Source organism: Liolophura sinensis, chromosome 1, assembly GCF_032854445.1.
Source record: "Liolophura sinensis isolate JHLJ2023 chromosome 1, CUHK_Ljap_v2, whole genome shotgun sequence".
NCBI classification, from domain to species: Eukaryota; Metazoa; Mollusca; class Polyplacophora; order Chitonida; family Chitonidae; genus Liolophura; species Liolophura sinensis.
Window position 1 is genome coordinate 60,529,877 of NC_088295.1, and position 9,176 is coordinate 60,539,052.

Sequence of the window (9,176 nt, forward strand, 5' to 3'; positions counted from 1 at the left end):
CAATCGTAAGATTACAAACATAACTATAATTCTGATTTTTTTTGTATATGTTTAAAAATATCACGTTTTCAACGTGCATTTTTGATATACCACAGCGGGAGCCCGTTGTATCTGTCGATGCCGTCATTTTTACATTTTACCCATGTTTCAGCTTTGGGAGAATGGCACCAAACATGACATTCTTCATTGAAAGTCAGCAAGCCATATAGTAAATAGACTATCCTCATTTCATGAATCAAAAACCAGGAGACACAAAAAACTGTTGATATTGAAGTCTTGCACAACAATCGCTTTATGATATAACGACTGCGGCAAATGTGTATTACCATCCTTATTTGGCACCTATCCCATTGGTTTATATTTCAGCGCGTGTCTATCAAACCTTAAACCTGCCATCATCTTCCCCAGAGATTCCCATCTACGTCAATTCGTGAGTAACCTCATTTCAACAAACAACAGCAAAGACATGTTAATGGGATGTATTTTAGTTAGAAAATTGGTAATAATCAAAACCGTACACTTTCCTATTATTACTCATTTTTGTTTCCTTGTGACATATCAGGCTTTTCGTCTTCACATGTGTGGAGCTCAACACGTATAATTATAACCATGGAAACCATTCACACATTGGTTACTCGAACCATGGAAAAAATTCACACATGGGTTACGTGGACCATGGAAAAAATTCACACATGGGTTACGTAGACCGAGGAGAAAGCGTGCTACAGTTTAATTTTTTTTACTATGAATTGAATTTCAATTTGATTTTACTACCCGTAAATGACGTTAACATTCTATGTGCCAATGTTACTTTTCCAGTGTTCCGAGTCCCGAGTATGAGAATACTTTCACACTGACAACGGAAAATGACTCCACAGGTATTAGACATTTGGTGATAAAATGTGATTGTTACACATGGCTAAAGCAAATTAAATTATTCTTAAACAATTAGCAAATAGCTATTGCTACCAATGGTTAGGGGATCTATTTATTCGAAAATGGACAGAAAATATCATCACTTCCTACTACAGGAAATCATGGTCAAACTGGAGTTGGAAAAAATACCTTTACGACTTACCTGAACAACTCTCACTTTCTTTACTGCGCTTTCGAACGTCAAACCTATCACTACCTGTGAAAGTTGTCAAATAGAAGTAGGCTTTTATCAACAAATTAGTGATAAGTGCCAAAACTGTGTAGATGAAAATGATGGAAAGCATTATATTTTTGAACTGCTTAAGTGACGAAAGGAACGAAAAAGTCTGGCAACAAATGATTAAATAGCTTGTCCGTAAATAAAAGCAATGAGGTTATGAGAAGGCTAGCACAATATGCTAATCACGTCTTGTCTAGTTTTTAACTTTGTCTTCTTCTTGTGTTGTTGAATCGTAGTTGATCTCCTTTTCGCCAACTTTTGTATCCCCACTATGTAATTATCTCAATACCCAGGTAAGGGCCTGAGAGAAATAACGAAAACTGAAAAAGTGAAAAGTTGGCAAATCTGAATAAGTTTGTGAAATGTCTACGTTAGCTGAAACTACGTTATTTGATACTATAAGATGCTCCAAATAATGTGACACTGATAGCGTCTTGGGGAAATTTGATAAGTTTAGCTTGTTGACTATACTTGAGCGTATTGAGAAAATGTCTTAATTCGGTTCTGGGTTGGCTATGGTACTAGTTTTGGACATTAGAGCTGACCACTTCATTGCTCCTATTCGCAGACCCAGCCTATGAGAGACTGCAGACGAATCCAGCACCCATAGTTGACACCAATCGTCTGTATGAAAACACCAGATTGACCTAAAAGCCCTGCATCAGTGAGTGTCGGGATCAAACCAAGTACTGTTGGTTTGCAATCAAGTCATTGTATTTCAAACTGCGAAAGATGCATATATATTCGGATCATACACGATGCTAATCCCATGTAACATCACACGCTGCGAGTTATTTGTAACATTACATGTTATATGTTACAGTTGAAGTGTTAGTTTTGAGGAGCTGTCTCTTTTCAAATTCTCAAAACCCCCTTTTTCCTGTATCTATATATTAATTTAATTTTTAATATGGAATAAAGCATGTTTATTTTACAAATAGAAAAAAAACTTGTATAGTATATTAGAGGGTATGAAGTTAACACAAAAGAGATTTGTTTCTAATTTATGTGAAATGTGTGCAGAGACTGATGTACTTTTTATAGCTCAGTGTGGCGGGGAGAAGTAAAATCCATGTGGCGGGGAGAAGTAAAATCCGTGTGGCGAGGAGAAGTAAAATCCGTGTGGCGGGGAGAAGTTAAATCCGTGTGGCGGGGAGAATTTAAATCCGTGTTGCGGGGAGAAGTAAAATGCATGTGGCGGGGAGAAGTAAAATCCGACGTGCTATTTGTGAGATATTTTTCAGGCTGTTGTGTAAAAAAGGAGAACGTGTCTTGATCTTTGTATCAAGCTGACGTAAATGATATTTATGTCTTTGAATCAAGAACACTGCGTTACATACACAGTAGGGGAAGAGAGGTAGTCTTCAGCGATTACACTGCTGCGCAAACGGTCACAACAGCATCATTGACCGCTTATTGCCATCTAGGCCTGCTTCAACATTGAAAACCGGAAAATCCAAAAATTCCTTGTGCAAAGATACAATACATTACAATACAACGGCAATGAGTACGTTTCACAGTCAAGTCAAGGAAGTCAAGTATATTTATAGAGAAATTTCTAATAAAATCGTGGCGCGACGTTTAGAATGCAATCTTTGTCATGTCATTCAACAATGACTACGCGTTACACCATGTTGAGCTGAAATGCCCTTATTTTGTATATGACTCCGGAAGACAATAAATGCTGTGGTCTTTGTACAGTGTTTAGAAATTAATTTTTTAGAATGTCGAAAGAACACGACCATGTACGATTTTACTCTGGTATGGGGCTGCAGTTTAACAGCGATTGTGGCGCCCGTGGGCATTCAAACAGTTAAGATTTAATGAGTTCCTTCACTCTTGAGGCTTCTAGTTTCCTTTCCCTTTTTTGAGCGAGTGGGGTGGAGGTTCAGATTCAAATATAACCAGTACCCACTAAGGCATTTGAGCATGTATCAAATTATGTGCGCACAAAAATGGTAAAAATGAGGCGTATGTTGATAGAATTGTAAAGTCGATCTGCATGCCATACTGTTAAAGGACAATTGATCTTCAACAAACTTTATACTCCGCAAACGACCTGATCGAACGCATATTGTTAACAAGGTCTCACTAACTGTGAAAACGGGAATTCAGAAATTCCGTGTCAAAGACCAGGATTAAACCCGTTCAGTGTGTGTCCCAATGCTTAAAGGAACGCTCGACCACGGCCCGCCCTCAATAATTATCAGTTGTTTGCTTATCTGATAGTTCAATAACGCCACCCTTAAGAAAATTTCACTTTTTCCATGATAATCAGGTTTGTGGGCAGAGGAAAGCACCGTTTGAATGATTGGTGTTTTAAGCCGTACTCAAGAATATTTCACTTATACGACGGTAGCCAGCATTATGGTGGGAGAAACCGGGCAAAACCCGGGGGAAACCCACGGCCATCCGCAGGTAGGAAAGCAGCTTGCCAGGAGGTAAATCAGCGGCACCCCAGCCACTTTACCTGTGTGACATCGGACAGTAATCCCCAACCCTGTATTATGTGGTACATACGGAGTTCCGGTAAGGCCCGAGAGCTAGATCCGGGTAACTGTAACCAGGACTCCAGCTCGATACAGGCCACAACCCGGACAGTGACGTTTACAGCTAGTGGCGAGGAGAACGGAGCTGAGCTGTACTGTAACGCCTCCAACAGTGTGACAGATATCCCTGTACGGTCACAAATCTACACCCTCAATATACAATGTGAGTAGTGAGTCAGTTATTTTCTAACATAAAACTAGATGAATGTTGATCGATTTGTAGACGTGATACTGATGTATAAATATGCCTGATAAATAAATCAGACCTGTTACCGTCAAGAATGTTTAGCTCGGAAAATTTAGATTTTTGAAAGCAAAATTTTTTTTACAGAAATCTTAGTATTTAGAAAGTTTTTGCAGTCAGTAATCATATATCAAAATCAGGTTTTTTTTGTTCATTGTTTGTTTTCATATGGCGATTTAGGACTGCACGCAAGTATTTATGACTGATACCGGTCACCGACATCCATTGTTATGTACTTGGCAGGCTTTAAGGTCGCAACCGACCTACCTTTGAGCCTTCCACATTATTACAAAGGTTTTGTCATTCCATCATGATGTTGTTTGGTACAAAATTAACACTTTACTTAATCTCCCACTCATCTGAACTTTCATCCGAAAACACACGTGAGATAACTGAAAGATTTTTGCTTTATACCGTTATCTTTTTGATTTATAACTGCAAATAAATTCACATGGGGATCGCCTGAGGGACAAGTACTCTCTATTTCCCGTACATATTTTTCATCAGATCCACCCAAGATGTCTTGTAACCAAATGCACGTGGCAACATTAGAGGACCTACGGATGAAAATAACATGTGAAATCATAGCAAACCCGGATGCCAATATGCTGTCGGTTAAAGATGGTCAAATGTTTGAGGGAGCTATAAGAATTTCTCCACACTGTCCAGAACATGACGTCAGCATAGTGACATGGGAATTTGAAACACCCGGAAATACATCATCCGGAATATATCAGATCGAGGCTACGAGCAGCGCAGGGTCCTAAAAAATGGAAATAACTGTGCCAGGTATTTGTTTTTTGATTCGTTATGCTAGGTAAAATAAAATGTTTCTATGTGATTCTGTTTCTGCTAAATTTAGATGCATCTGAAAGGTTCGTGCAATGTTTTGAAGTTCTTGTATATTACATGTACTTTATAGCGTTGATCGTTTTCAGGTAGACATTATCAATTTGTAAATCCATATGATTATTAATGCAGAATACCACGACATTCCGAAAAAAGTTAATGGTGACGTCATGCGCCAACAACCAGGCTTCTCTTTTCTGGGTCTCTGGGATTGACAACTCTCTGGTGGGATACTATAATCTACAATACAAAGGCACAGAGGCTGTGTGGACGAAAGAACCCGTTAGGAACCTGGGTGTGGATGAACTTGTGTGAACAATCTACAACTTGGGGTGTTATATCAGTTTAGACTTCAGCCCGACTGGTACATTGCCTTGTCCGAATATGCTCAAGCTACGTGCACTGTTCAAAGTGAGTAGGCTCAGTTCGCATGGTTCGCACGGTTCGCACTTCAAAAAGCGAAACTGACTATAGCTGAGAGTGGCATAATCATCAAATTTTCGTTGTTTCACTGTACTAAGAGGAAACCTCACGGAGTAATGCAGATATATGGATTATAATCTTGCCAAAATATCACTGATCACTTCATAAAGTTTATTTTTTTAAAAATGAAGACAAACGTTAATCTAAACAGAGCTTTGACAGCACGTAGAAACACGCACATGAAAGCTTTAATAAAGATAGTTTTCGGTTAACGCTGATCCTCATACTGTGAAGTAAGGACACAGTGCTCCGTTTAAATCCAAACTTTGCGATTTTGATCGAGAGTTCACTTTTGGCAATCAACTCTTTTATGGTCTTAGAACTTTTATGGGTGATTCGACCAAGTTTTATCCTTCTCATTTGGAAATTTACAGAATTGTGCCGGGGGTCTAGAATGCACTTTTTTATCGTTCCTCTCTTGTGCCAGTTCTCCGCCTAACCGTACCAGGCCCTTTGAATATGATTTCCCAGCTTTGTCAAAGTTATCTTGTTTACACTCACTTTCATATTTCTGCATTCCTAAAACACGAGGTAAATACAAACAAATTGATCAAAATCAAAATAAAAAAATGAAATGAATTTGTCTGTTTCTGTGCGAGAAGCACTTCACTTTTTCTGTATACTTTAAATAGGAACCTTATTGGTATTCTACGCCTTACAGGTCCACAAAAGTGATCATAATCTCTTTCCCGTCATTTCAGGACTTTGGCTGAGGTCGGTCTCAGTAAGGGAAGCATAATTATTTGCCGTGGGGTGTGGTTCTGGTGCTGCTCTGGTCACCATCATCGCTACTGTACTCCTATGCCGGTTCCGGCGAAATGCAGCATTAAATCTACAAAAGCGGAAAAAATAAAATTCCTTTCATCCGAAGTTGTTATTGCGACTAGTGCATAAATGGCCCAGTGCTGCCAGTGCTTTACATGTAATGACTATAAAATACCCTAAAAGCGCGACAGCCGTTTTGTAAGTCATGGTAGATGTACATGCGCAGAAACAGGTTTTTAGCTGGAATATGCTCTGAAGAGAATGTGAGCTGGCTATAAGCTGTAAAGAGTCTCTTACCTGAATGTTTTAAAGGAAATGTGAGCAGGATAAGAGATGGAATCTTAACTAAAGCGTGTTATGGAGAGAGTGAGAACTGGGTGTGTCATGGGAAGGATGAGCTGGGTGTATTATGGAGAGAGCGTGAGCTGGGTGTGTTAAGGAGAGAGCGTGAACTGAAGTCTATGAAGGGAGTGACAGCTGGGTGTGTCATGGACGAGTGTGAGCTGGGTGTGTTATGGAGAGAGTGTGAGCTGAGTGAGTTATGGAGAGAGTGTGACCTGAGTGAGCTATGGGGAGTGTGGGCAGGTCTGTTATGGAGAGAGTGTGAGATGGGTGTGTTCTGGAGAGGGTGAGAAAGCTGAGTCTGATCGGGTGAGAGTGAGAGCTGTGTGTGTTATGAAGAGAGTGTGAGCTGGGTGTGTTATGGAGAGAGTGTGACATGAGTGAGCTAAGGATAGTGTTGGCAGGTGGGTTATGAAAAGAGTGTGAGCTCGGTGTGTTATGGAGAGAGTGTGAGCTGGGTGTGCTATGGAGAGAATGTGACCTGAGTGAGCTATGGAGAGTGTGGGCAGGTGTGTTATTAAGAGAATGTGAGCAAAGTAAGAGAACATGAGTTGGGTGTGGAGAGCATGTATTTTGTAAGTTTGTAAAACCCAAGTCTACACCACTTTCTTGCTTTCAAATGAACTTTGATATGGATTTGCATATCTAATATGTGTTAATTTCTTCAATGTTTGCTTTATTGATTAATGAAGTCATGTTTAGTATCGCTGCTAAGTCTGTTAACACACGTGCATCATGCTACCTATCTATAAGTTGGTTGCACATACAAATAAATGGTACATATCGTAGAGGTGACAGAACTCTGTCTTTCCATCTTAACATTAACGAGACCAATCTCCAGATGTCAGCCTGTTTACATGTCTACACTTTCTCAAGTGTGACATACATGTAGATACTAGTAAGGCATGATGGATGGCACATGATCTTCAACGAACGCCAGACAGCGTAAAGAACCCGTGAGAGACTGGCCGCTTATTAGCGTGAACTAATGTAAATTAAGGCCTTCCGAAACAATGAGGGCGGGGAAATGTAGGAATTCCCTGTTCAGGTACCGCTGGGCCAAGTCAAGCTATCCTAATTGTCAGTTAGAAGAGTCGTTGATAATCCCCATACGGCTCATTAACATACATATACATTGGAAATCAATAAAGTAGTAATTATATATCAGATTGTTTAATCCTTGTATATTTACAAATCGACCTGACGAATTAGGATGATATAATTACGCCACGGTGAATCTTTGATAATAAAGTTTTTTACATGAAAAATTACATACATTACCTCACACATACGTCACAGTACAAAATGAAATATATTTTGTTTACCAAAGGAACAGAGTTGTAGTGTAGAAAAAGAAATTTCGATACTATACTAAAATATTTCAGTCTTTAAAAGTAGTCAGTATGTCAATATATCAAGCATGATATAAGTGTTTGGAGTGAAAATACCACTGATCATATCACTGTTGGTATTGATGCAAGGATTATGGATTGAATTCTGTTAAAAAGATTCGAATTAATATAATTCTTTCCGCCAGTTCCGAAGACCCGTCAATCGCGGCAATACAGTAAACACAAAACCTTGTGAGCAGTAAATCAAAACATTGCGGCGCGAAATGCAGGTATATATGGAACTCTTGTTCCAGCCACCAGCATGTAAAAATGCATTAAAACAAAATCAGACGAGGCAGGAGTAGTAATCTCTAGGAAAATGTCTCCGGAAATATCACGTAAAAAAATCTTCACGAACCCGACGACCAGTTTATCACTGTGGCAAAAAAACTTTGTTATACATAATGGTAACTGGTTGTTGTTGCACAAAAGCTAACTGCGATGCGGCTTATCTTCAAAATAAGTTGACACCGAAAGAGGCTGTCAACGAAATCGGATTAAAAAGAAAACGTCCCTAGTATACATGCATGCTATACATGTTGCAGAGTGCTCTTGACTTGCTATTTTCGACAATGAAGGGGTTGTTTACTGATGCTGTTTTGGGCTATTACCTTGGCAAATTGAAGAAAGCAAATTCACTAAATAACCATCTGTCTGGAAATAAATATTTCGCAAAGATTGTCAGATAGAAAAAGAACAGCTTACACCGCTACTAACTGTGGCGGCTACATAGACAACTGGAATGAATTCATAACAACATAATACAATTCTGTTTATTTAATGTTTATTTATTTAATTATTTTATTGGTTTAATACGTCGTACAGCATTATGAGGGGAGGAAAACGGAGGAAATCCACGACCATCCTAAGCTGGACTTGACTTCACATGGACTATTTTGGTGAGACTCTCCTGGGCCATTTGGCTGCACGCACAATCATTAGGTCACGGAGGCCGCTAATTGTGTTAATGAGTTGAGTTAATGATAATACTGGCCTGAATGAAATTATAGCAGAAAATCTTATTCACACTAAAGGTACCATCGAACGACATAGTAAAAGAAGTGCAAACGTCAAGGGACGGCTCTTATATGTATGACTTTTTAACATCCGTTATGTGAACAACTGCCGTTAGCTTCTAAATTTAGCTTGCCACTGTTTACATATGCTGAGTTCAGGACCTGCTGTCTGCCTCTGCCTTAGAATGTTCCAGAATTCTTTCCAGAATGTTCCAGAATACGCTCTGTTTGTTTACAAGTGTTCAAGAATTTTCCTATTCTAGAAAATTCCACCAGTCTATATAAGACCTATGAAAGCAGGTCAAAGGAAGGGAAAGGAGAATTATTGAGAGTTTGGGATGCTTTCGCTATGTGTTACTATAGTAGGCCGTTTGTGCTGTC

The 9,176-nt window shown here is 39.2% G+C and overlaps 1 long non-coding RNA gene across 1 annotated transcript; it reads left to right on the forward strand.

Moving 5' to 3' along the window:
• The first annotated feature begins 377 nt into the window (after positions 1-377).
• LOC135461950 (uncharacterized) lies at positions 378-2,821 on the forward strand. The gene is made up of 3 exons (XR_010443413.1): positions 378-430; positions 820-878; positions 1,725-2,821. It is a non-coding gene; the product is annotated as an uncharacterized LOC135461950 (long non-coding RNA).
• Positions 2,822-9,176: the final 6,355 nt, after the last annotated feature.